Source organism: Lutra lutra, chromosome 1, assembly GCF_902655055.1.
Source record: "Lutra lutra chromosome 1, mLutLut1.2, whole genome shotgun sequence".
In the NCBI taxonomy this organism is placed as follows: domain Eukaryota; kingdom Metazoa; phylum Chordata; class Mammalia; order Carnivora; family Mustelidae; genus Lutra; species Lutra lutra.
The window spans coordinates 17830654-17841888 of NC_062278.1; the positions used below are offsets into that span (position 1 = coordinate 17830654).

The following is an 11235-nucleotide window of genomic DNA, read 5'->3' on the forward strand; positions in this document are numbered from 1 at the left end:
ATATATATATATATATATATATATATATATATATATATATACATATACATATACACACACACACACGCATATATATATATCCTATCTACCTGTACATATCTATAGATAGATGGATAGATCGATATTTATACATAAAGTTTCTTTTATGCATGTGTAGATAATTTTTTAAAGTTTACAGTATAAAACACACACACTTCACAATGTTTTGTAAACTTTTTATTAGCTTAAAAAAGATACCATGAGGGACATCTGGGTGGCTCAGCTGGTTAAGCATCTGACTCTTAATTTCAGCTCAGGTCATGAGGTTGACCGCCACATTGGGCTCCATGCTCAGTGTGGAATCTGCTTGAGATTCACTCTCTCCCTCTCTCACTGCCCTCTCCCCAACTCACACTCTCTTGAAAAAATAAATAAGTAATAAGTAAATAAAATCTTTAAAAAAAAAAGTACCATAAAAATTTGCCAGATCTTTAAGGTTTTTTTTTCCCCACAATATTTTAATGCTACCTAGCACAAACTCATATATCACTATTCTAATTTATTTAAAATTACTTTTATTGGGATGCCTGGCTGGCTCAGTCAGTGGAGATTGTGACTGTTAATCTTGAGGTTGTGAGCTTGAGCCCCACATTGGGTATATCTAAAAATAATTTTTTAATTACTTCATCTAATTGTATTACTTAAAATAATTTTAAAATCTTAAAAAATAAAATAAAATAAAAATAAAATTGCTTATATTGGAATACATTTTGATTTTTCATGATTAGTAAAAAAAAAAAATCACACAGGGAAACACTATTATATATAAATGCTTTAGCATACCTGTAGGTATCGCTTTAAATTACATAAATAAAAATGGAATATTTCCCAGCTAAAGGTGAAGAACATGTGGAAAACATTTGTGGCACATTTCCAAATTGACCTCCAAAATGTTATGCTCGTTTCCCTACTCTGAAGAGTGCCAGTTTCTTCATACTGTCTTCAATATGGGAATGTAATTTGAGATTTAATTTAAATTTATTTGGTTATTAATAAGGGGTTTCTTGATATTTATTCTGAGGTCAACTATGTTTCTTCTTTGGTGAATTGCTTATGTCATTTTTTAAAAAAGATGTTATTTATTTATTTGACAGACAGAGATCACAAGTAGGCAGAGAGGCAGGCAGAGAGAGAGGAGGAAGCAGGCTCCCCGCTGAGCAGAGACCCTGATGCGGGCCTTGATCCCAGGACCCCAGGATCATGACCTGAGCTGAAGGCAGAGGTTTACCCCTCTGAGTCACCCAGGTACCCCTGTTTATGTCATTTTAATTTTTTTATTGCAACACCCAAATTTTAATAATTGTTTGTAAATGAGCTTTGTGTTCTAAAAACATGAATACTTTGTCATACATGTGTTAAAGAAAAAATATGATTCAACTAATAAAGAACAGTGAGGCAGCCTTTATTCAGGGGACCATAGCGAGAGGTGTAGGGACCCCTGCAATCGGGTTTTGTGCTGGTGAGAGAGATGAGGCTCTACTGCAAACACAGCAAGGAAAAGTAAGAATTAGAGCCAAGGAGCCCTGTAAGGCTCTGTGGATGGAAAATTACCCAGAGGAAACAGCAGGGGCAAAGGGAGATTCGGTGTAACTGGCCCAACAGGATTCATTGCTAAAGGCAGGGTGGTCAGACATCCCCTGGGGGGTGGTGAGAAATGAGGAATCTGATCAGATACAGAGGATAGGGGATTTCTAGCAAAACTGACTTAGCAGGATTCTTGCTAAAATTGGGCATTCCAGAGACAAACATGGAAGCCCCCAAATCAAGGATTAAAAAGAATTAGGAGAAACTTGTGTAGAGTTTGGTCAAAGAGGGACCTTTGTCACATTTTTTTTATATTATCTCAATTATGATCAATCTAATTTTTTCTTACGTTTTTTGACATATGACAATTTTTAAAAGATATTATTTATTTTTTTGAGTGAGAGAGCACAAGCAGGGGGAGGGGCAGAGGGAGAGGGAGGAGCAGACTACCCACTGAGCAGGGAGCCCAATATGGGGCTGGATCCCAGGACCCTGGGATCATGACTTGAGCCAAAGGCAGATGCTTAACCAACTGAGCCACCCAGGTGCTCCAACACATGACAACTTTTAAGTTAAATCTATTGGTGGTTTCTTTTTATAATTTATTTGCTGTTATGCCTTAAAACACTTTCCTTTCTCAATGATAAAACAGGTATATATGTCCATGTTCTTGTTCTCTTCTTATTTCAATTTTTAACTTCAGTTGTTAAAATTCCACTAGGATGTGCTTGGTATGTGGTATTAGATAGAAAACCAACTTATTTCTTGACAATTTAACAAATTTACTAAAGTGCAATAGTAATATAGTCTCTACTTGATCAGAATATCACTTTTGTCACAAACATTTTACAAGTAATCATAAGTTGTTCATAGACTTTTATTTTGTGGAATAACTATTCATGAACTATTTGTTTGAACGAGAGTAACATTATGACATTGAATGTCTACATTCTCCTTCATTGTTGTCAAAGATTACTTGCCTTTTCTCATCTATTAATTCTTGTATACAAAACTCAAAATGATTGTCATATTACAAAAGAAACATCATTTAGCCCCTTCCAAGGGTCAAAACATTGTTACTTTTTGTCCACATAGTTAAAAAATAAAAGGGATGGGCACCAGGGTGGCCCAGTTGGTTAAGCATCTGCCTTCAGCTCAGGTCATGGTCCCAGGATCCTGGGATCAAGCCCCATATTGGGCTCCCTGCTCAGCAGAAAGTGTGCTTCTCCCTCTCCCTCTGCCACTCCCCCTCCCTTTGTGCTCTCTGGAGCAGGCCCATTGGCTTGCTCTCTGTCTCTCTCTCAAATGAATATAAATCTTAAAAATAAGTAAATAAATAAATAAATAAATAAATAAATAAATAAATAAAAATAAAAGGGGACAAAAGACTATAGAATGAAATGTGTTTCCCATTTGCTCCCAAATACTGAAGTCTCCTCTGGAGAGACGATCAGTATTAATTATTATGTATCTTTAAGATATATTTCATGTATATATATCAAAATTCTAATCTATTTACCTTTCTAGTGATATGGGGAGCAAAAGCAAAAGCAAAATTAAATTTCATCACCACTACGGTGAGTCCATTGACAAGTCCTTGAAACAGGCAGAGTGACCGTCCTCTAGGAGCTCATCTGCCTCAGTGTTAATACTCTGCTAAGAACAAAAGGCAATCTTAGCCTATAAAGATCCTGAAAGTCTACTTTACCATATAAAAATTCCTTTGCAAATGTCTTTTATCTCTATCCCCCAAGACACATGTTGGCAGTCATCCCCCAAACATAAGATCCACTGATACACATCTGAAGGGTCTCAAGACTAAGATTTTATCAGAGACTATTTGGGGGGGGGCAGTTTACGATGTATCTAGGGATTTTTTTCATATTATTTATCACTCTTGGGGGTTTTTGTGTTCCTTACATCCATGATTTTTTTTTTGTCTTTCATTAATTTTGGGAAATTCTTGGATGTCTTTTCCTTCAAAGATGTCTTCTGCTTTATTCTCTTTCCCCTGACTGCAAGTGCACTTACTTGTATGCTAATAGTTAGAATATTATCCCACAGATCTTGAATATTCTAGTGGTTTTTGTTTGTTATTTTATTGGCCTATTTTCAATTTTAGGGACTCTCTCCTCAGCTATTTCAGTTTACTGGTAAGTCCATCAAAGAGTTTCTTTATATCTTATGCTGTGTTTTTATATCTTACATTTTCATTTTGCTTCTTTAGAAAGTTTCCACCTCTCTTTTGACGTGACACATAGTTTCATGCATGCCGCCTAGATTTATTCATAGTTGTTTTGAAGCCCTAGATACTTTAAAGAAGCAACATTCTGGGTCTGGCTCTGTTTATTCCTTTACCTCTCCATTTTTTGCTCCTGTTTTTTTAGGGCACATTTTCATTTTCCATTGAATGATGGTTACTGTGTACAGAAAAGTAGAAACCAAGGTAATTGGAATTTATTCCAAGAAATGTGTACACCTTTTTTTTTTTTTCCTTTGGTTCAGTCATTATATAGGGGAGGGCAAGGGTCAACCTACTTAGTTAGCTTCTGTCACTTTCAGTGCACCGTAGACTTCTACCTTGTGCTAAAAGTGGTGTGTAGGGTACCAAAGAGTTTCTATGTGTTAGGTCTGTAATCAAAGGAGTGAGACTGATACAAAGCAAAGGTCAAGCAAAGCTTTATTTTGCGCCAAGCATCGAGAATCAAACCAACTGTCAAACCGACCGGTCAGGACTGCCTCTTACAGAGAGGGTGACCCCTCCCTGCCTTACAGACTAACTTTTATAGAGCAAAGGCCATGTAGTTGGGACTGGCCACACACAGGTGGCCAATGAGATTGCAACACACAGAGAAAGCTGCACTGTCATGCTAGGTCACACACGGGTGGCCAGTTGAATTACAATTTACCCTAGTAGATATTTGAACTAGCCTATCACCTTGGTCAGAATTGGTGCCCAAAAGGTGGGGCCCACACTCCTTGGTAGCTAGGGAGACAGTATGCTTGCCCCACTGATTGGATGTCTTCACCTGGCCTAACCTGCCCTTGTATTTGGGCTTTGTTACTTGGGACTAGTTTCCTGGACTTGCTTTTAAGTAAGTTTCCGGTGGGGGGGGTGCAGGGTCAGTTTAAGTTTTACTGCATAAACAACAAAATCACTGTTTAACCGGATGGAATCGCTCTGGCTAAATAGGCCCTTCCACTATGATGTTGTGTCTTCCATGGACACGGATATGATATTATTTGACCAAATCATTTTATAACTTTCAAAGGTTGTTCTAAATTTGTTATGTTCCGGTGTGTCCGGGTGGCTCAGTTGGTTAAGTGTCTGCCTTTGGCTCAGGTCATAATCTCAGGGTCCCGGGATCAAACCTCACATTGGGCTCTCTGCTCAATGGGGAGCCTGCTTCTCCCCCTGTCCCTCCCCACTGCTTCTGCACTCTCTCTCTCTCTCTCAAATAAATAAATAAAATCTGAAGAAGAAGGAGGAGGAGGAGGAGAAGAAAAGGAAGAAGAAGAAAGAACACCAGAAATATTTCATGGACAACATCAATGATTACATAAACTCTGTCTTAGCTATGGAACACCAAGCAGGTCGGTTAATCTCTCTGAGCTGTTAATAGTAATAGAATATACCACAAGGGCTATTTTGAGGGCAGATGAGCTAATGCACAGAAAGTCTTTAGGGTAGTGCCTGGCAATCCAAAAGTTGTCCATACACATGAGCTGTCTTCATTTCTACCACCACCACCATCACTATCATCATCCTCGTCACATATCCAAATCAATTTCATTCTCGTATTTTTATATATGTTTATCTTGGATTATACAATATTTTGAATTATTTATGTCTTTGACTCCACCAAGGAGAAAAACTTACATTTGATCATGATTATTTTCTTAGTTCTTTTTGATGAGTTGGTGACCATTCTGGGCCTGTACATAAATGTCTACTTCAGCATTTACCAGAGAGTGAAGGGAAAAAAAGGAGTCGTGTTGAATAAGTGTTTTGTTTATTTTCTTTAAAGATTTTACTTATTTATTTGAGAGACAGAGAGTTTGAGAGAGAGCAGGAGCGGGGTGAGCGGAAGAGGAAGAACCAGACTTCCCGCTGAGCAGGGAGCCTGATGTGGGGCTCAATCCCAGGACCCTGGGATCATGACCAGAGCTGAAGGCAGATGCTTAACTGACTGAGCCACTCAGGTGCTCCAGTAACTGTTTCATTTAAATGGCACTTAAGATACATGTTTAAAAATATAAAAGTGCCAATTCAGAAAATGGGCTCAAAACTGCAGTATTATCACAATTTGTAAAAATAAGATTGAAGGCATATACTGATTTCTCTAATATATGTGTATATAATATCACACCAGGAATTAGTTGTAGGATAAAAATTAAATTATTGTCACAAACTATTTTTGTTCTTTAGTAGAAGCATTTCCCTCTAATCTGAAAACAGATACAAAGGAATCTATTTTTCTTAGGGATATAAGATTCTCTTCATAGTTTCACTATTTTGTACCACCATTAATAAGAATCATTAGGAAAGTGAGAAAATGCCATGTAGAGAGCCCAAAAATTTATTCCTATTACTTTACCCAATCCTTTTTAAAAGAACAAATAAATCACGTGTAAAGGAAAAAATATTAGAATATGAAAAATATTAAAAATTTTAATATTAAATTTAAGTCTTCAAGCTTAAAGGTTTGTTTTGTTTTGTTTTACAATGCTCCAGTCATTTTTTACACCAAATAATAACATTTTAGTATTTTAGTCTTATAGGCACCCAAGATCTTTTTTGTTCAAAAAACAAAGAAACACTGATAACATTCCTAAATGATACCAAAGAAAAGTTTTGCAGAAATGCAGAAAGAGTTAAACAGTACAAGTTATTCAGTAAACTTTCAAAATTAGATCTTAGCATAATTTTCTTTCTTTTTCCCTACGGCTAAATGGATCTAAACTGAATTTCTCAGTAACTAATCCCCTTTCTTCTGTGACTATCTGCGAGTTATCATACCAATTCTATGTTCCTTCTATACAAAATGATTAATAAGGATAATTTAGTGGAATGTAGAAACTAAGCCATACCAAACAAAATGTGTTAGGCCAAAGACAGAAAATAAATAGAAAAACTATTTCTAAAGTATATGACCCTTTTCATAAGAAGAGAATTTCCCCATGTTCTTTACCTTAGAAAAGGCACAGAAGTGGTAGTTCTATTCACATATGATGCATTTTTATGATGTTTCAAAACAATGAAAAGAAGAAAATTGTATTGAAAACTCCTCTTTTGTGAAATCTTCACTGCCGCTGCCCCCCTGCCCTTGGACGAGGCTAATGCCTCCATCTTTATGCCATCCCCTCCACCTTATCTCTATTCCCCGTGTATCCCTAACTACACTGGGAGCAACTATTTCGATACATTCGTATTTATTTTAATTTAAAATAAATTGAATTAGCCAACATATAGCACATCATTAGTTTCAGATGTAGAGTTCAACAATTTATCAGTTGCATAGAACACCCAGTGCTCATCACATCGTGCTCATCACATCACGCGGCCTCCTTGATGCCCATCCCCAGGTGACCCCTCTCCCACCCGCCTCTAGCAACCCTCAGTTTGTTTCCTAGAGTTCAGAGTCTGTCACGGTTTTTCTCCCACTTTGATGACTTCCCATTCAGTTTTTCCTCCCTTCCCCTATGATCCCCTATGCTGGTTCCTATATTCCACATATGAGTGAAATCATATAATTGTCTTTCTCTGATTGACTTACTTCACTCAGCATAATATCCTCAGTTCCATCCACATTGATGTAAATAGTAATGGCTGATAGTTGAGTAATACAGTCCATTGTATATCTACACCGCGTCTTTATGCATTCATCTGTTGATGAACATCTTGGCTCTTTCCACAGATTTTCTATTATGGACATTGTTGCTATGAACATTGGGGGCAGGTACCCTCTCCAATCACTGCATTTGTATCTTTGGGTTAAATACCCAGTAGTGCAATTGCTGGGTCATAGGGTAGCTTTAAAACAAACAAACAAACAAACAAAAGAAGGGCACTTGATGTAATGAGCACTGGGTGTTATATGCAACTGATATATCACGAAATTTTACCTCTGAAGCTAATTTTTTAAAAAGTGCTTTCTGTTGGGAATCACAAGTGAATCAACATTAAAATTTAACTTCCCACATTTACAAAATAATGCAGAAAACTTAGATGATTGCCTCAATAGGTTAATAAAATGCACAAAATAAATAAATGTATTTGTATAAGATTTGCAAAAGCAATTATTTAAACAGTTCTGTATAAGACTGAAATTTCAGGGGCGCCTGGGTGGCTCAGTGGGTTAAGCCGCTGCCTTCGGCTCAGGTCATGATCTCAGGGTCCTGGGATCGAGTCCCGCATCGGGCTCTCTGCTCAGCAAGAAAGCCTGCTTCCCTCTCTCTCTCTCTCTGCCTTCCTCTCTACTTGTGATCTCTCTCTGTCAAATAAATAAATAAAATCTTTAAAAAAAAAAAAAAAAAGACTGAAATTTCACAGTGCAGGGCAAATGCCATAATGCCTGGTACGGCAACTGACACAGCAGATATGTGAGAAACATCAAAAATTTAAAAAGGAGAACACAGAGAGAAAGATGGGAAAGTGGGAGGATGGGAGGTAAGAAGATTGACGAAGTCGCAGAGGAAAAACTTGATACAATTGTTAAAAAGCCATTTGAATTGGTAACAAAATTTCTTCTCCCATTTTTTGGCCCGGATTTTATGCCTACAGAGAATGACTTGGAGCTTTCACCAGCCAATTAAAGCGAGTAATATTTCTGGAAATAGCAAGATGGCTATACTTGTCGTAACAGAATCAAACGTAAAGTGTAAAAAGGGAAAGAAAAGTACCAATATAAAATCCTAAATCGGGGCACCTGGGTGGCTCAGCGGGTTAAGCCTCTGCCTTCGGCTCAGGTCATGATCTCAGGGTCCTGAGATCGAGCCCCGCATCGGGCTCTCTGCTCAGCAGGGAGCCTGCTTCCTCCTCCCTCTCTGGCTGCCTCTCTGCCTACTTGTGATCTCTGTCTGTCACATAAATGAATAAAATCTTTAAAAATAATAATAATAATAAAAAAATAAATAAAATAAAATCCTAAATCTTCGGAAAGAAATGGCTGACAAGTCATAGTTACAGCTTAAGTGAGATTTTCACATTGTGCACTCACTTCTGATGTGCAAAGTACATAAACAGAGATATCTCTAACTTGACATACTGCTGATGGGGGGAATAGAACTTTTTTTTTTTCGGTCTTTTTGGTTTCATGATATGAGTTTTATACTGTCCCTAAAATTTTCAAGTCTGTTCTTAGAATTCAGGTAAGAATTACTTTACCTCATGGTACCTGGGCTCAAAAAGGAATGGGTGACAGTCTCAGTGTTCTGTCAATATCCAAAGACCCCAGCTACTCAGAAATGACATCTGGGTTAGAAGATTGATTCATTATGTTCTTTAAGATTGTATGGTTTTGCCTTATACTTCCTGCTCATCCCATGTCATGTCACTAATCTCCTTGTGTTTTAATTTCTAATTTTCCAAAAGAGGAACAAATGCTTGACTTGGGTCTTCTCCCTCTCTGTAGTATGTTTCCGTATCACCCAGTGAGCTCACCTGACCCGGGCACTTGTGCCTAACAGGTGTGTCTCTGCAACTCTCTCGCAACATTCTTTTGGGTTTCACCTACTTCGTTTTATTTGATTTCTAATTTCGAATGAGACGTATATATAGCTTATGCAGTTGCCATGAGTTTGGATGAACGTCAGTTCATCCATTAAAGCCTCTGTCTTCAGCTTGGGTCATGATCCCAGGGTCCTGGGATCGAGCCCTACATTAGGCTCTCTGCTTGGCGGGGAGTCTGCTTCCCCCTCTCTCTCTGCCTGCCTCTCTGCCTACTTGTGATCTCTGTCTGTCAAATAAATAAATAAATCTTTAAAAAAATAAAATAAAATAAAATTGGGAAGGGCTTTTTGGCAGAGCTGTAGTAACATGGCTCAGTCTCTGTACCTGAGTATTCAATATATGTTAGAGATGAGGGTGGTGTGGATGGATTCCAGAAAACATTACATTTACCTACTCAGAATCCAGTGTGCTTAATTTAAAGTTACAAAGCCATAAAACTGAATACTTTGTATTTCCTGACTTGGGGGTACAATATGGAAATTTGGAATCTATTCCTTCTTTCTGATATATAAATATATATACACATCCATACATAATATTTATATTTATACTTACATGATGCACATATACATATATGTCATTTTCAACCAGGTCATAGAATCTACAAGACGTAGCACTGAACCTTTGGAAACTACATCCCTTTATGCCATCATATTCCCCAGTTCTTTTATAGATTTAATTCCATAAGACAAAATCATCTTATTCGATGTCTTAATTCATTGTGTCCTCACACTGGTGACAAAAATACCATTAGCCCACAGTGGTTTCATAGAAAAAGAAAAAGCAGGTCTGATTTTTTCATATAAACAACATTCTAATTATGTCAAGATTTCACTGACCTAAAATTACTGAATAATTACCTCATCGAGGACACAGCATATAATAAATTGCTCGTACAGCAGAGCTATACCATAAAACACACAAGCAGCAATTTGGATACCTACTGTTATTCCAAGTGCTAAAATTGCCTTTAAATTATAGAATAGTGGAGCTGGCACTGTCCAACCTGCCCATCTCACAGATTTAGAAGCTAAGTTCCAGAGAGTCTATGACTAAGGTCAGTGAGCAGGTGGTTGCACATCGGAAATCAGTTGCCCTGACTCCTACCCAGTCCTCTTTCTTCTATACTCTCACCACCCTTAGCAAGTTTTAACTAGAGTTATCTGCATATTGTGCTTGATTGTATTAAAGGTTGAAAGAATAGATTACCTAACTCTATCAGTCATTGGCTGTGTGAGCTTGGCCAAATCCCTTAACTTTTGCTGCCTTGGCATCTGTGAAGCAAAGATAATAAGAACAATGAAACTACATGTGAGGATTAATTAGCTTAAATACGTAAAATATACATGGCACACAGTGAACACTAAAGAAATACCACACATTATTGTCATGGGAAACCCCAAGAAAATGTGAATTCTGATATAATGTCATTCACAACTGGCTCCCTTCCCCTGCCTAGATTTTTTGTTTTTTGTTTTGTTTTGTTTTGTTTTGTTTCTAGCATATTGGAGCTCTTGAGGAACAACATTTAAAAAAAAAAAAAAGGCACAGGTTATCAAGGAACAGCAGGCAGCCCCTTTTCGGAAAACAGGGAATTGGAAATGGAATAGGAGTTAGCCAGGGATGCCTGCATGGCTCAGTGGGTTAAGCTTCCAACTTCTGATTTCAGCTCAGATCATGATCTCAGGGTAGTGAGATCAAGCCCCTGCATGGGACTCTGTCCTGGATGTGGAGCCTGCTTAAGATTCTCTCTTCCTGTCCCTCTGCCCCTCCCCCACCTCAAAAAAGGAAAAAAAAAAAGAGTAAGGGTCACTTATCTACACACACACACACACACACACACACACACAGCCCATTGGTGTTCTCCTAGCCCAATCTCCCTAAATCTGATGGACAAAGACAAAGTTTCCTAGAATCATTACTATTAGCCTAGCCTAGAA

At 37.7% G+C, this 11235-nt stretch overlaps 1 long non-coding RNA gene across 1 annotated transcript; it reads right to left on the reverse strand.

Moving 5' to 3' along the window:
* Positions 1 to 378: 378 nt before the first annotated feature.
* LOC125095265 (uncharacterized) lies at positions 379 to 9977 on the reverse strand. Its single transcript, XR_007125828.1, has 4 exons — positions 9851 to 9977; positions 3137 to 3219; positions 3083 to 3086; positions 379 to 397 (listed from the first exon to the last, which is right to left on the reverse strand). It is a non-coding gene; the product is annotated as an uncharacterized LOC125095265 (long non-coding RNA).
* Between the last annotated feature and the right edge of the window lie 1258 nt (positions 9978 to 11235).